Genomic DNA, 239 nt, shown 5'->3' on the forward strand with positions numbered 1-239 from the left:
AAGAAAAGGGCGTGGGGAAAGGCAGAATATGATGGGGTGGGCTCCGAGGACTTTTCCCACAGCCCTCGGTGGCTCTCTAGCCTGGGGGATCGCCGGTATTCGGTGGAGGGAGGAGATTCCCCTCCCCCATCCTTCATCTCCCAACATTGCAGGCGCTGCACTCGGAGAGTTACGGCGCGGGGGGTCGGGGGGGATGGATGGTAGGGAGGAGCCCCCCCCTTCCCAGCCCGCAGGATTGG

The sequence above is a fragment of the Charadrius vociferus genome, unplaced genomic scaffold (assembly GCF_000708025.1).
Source record: "Charadrius vociferus isolate BGI_N301 unplaced genomic scaffold, ASM70802v2 scaffold1746, whole genome shotgun sequence".
Taxonomy (NCBI): Eukaryota; Metazoa; Chordata; class Aves; order Charadriiformes; family Charadriidae; genus Charadrius; species Charadrius vociferus.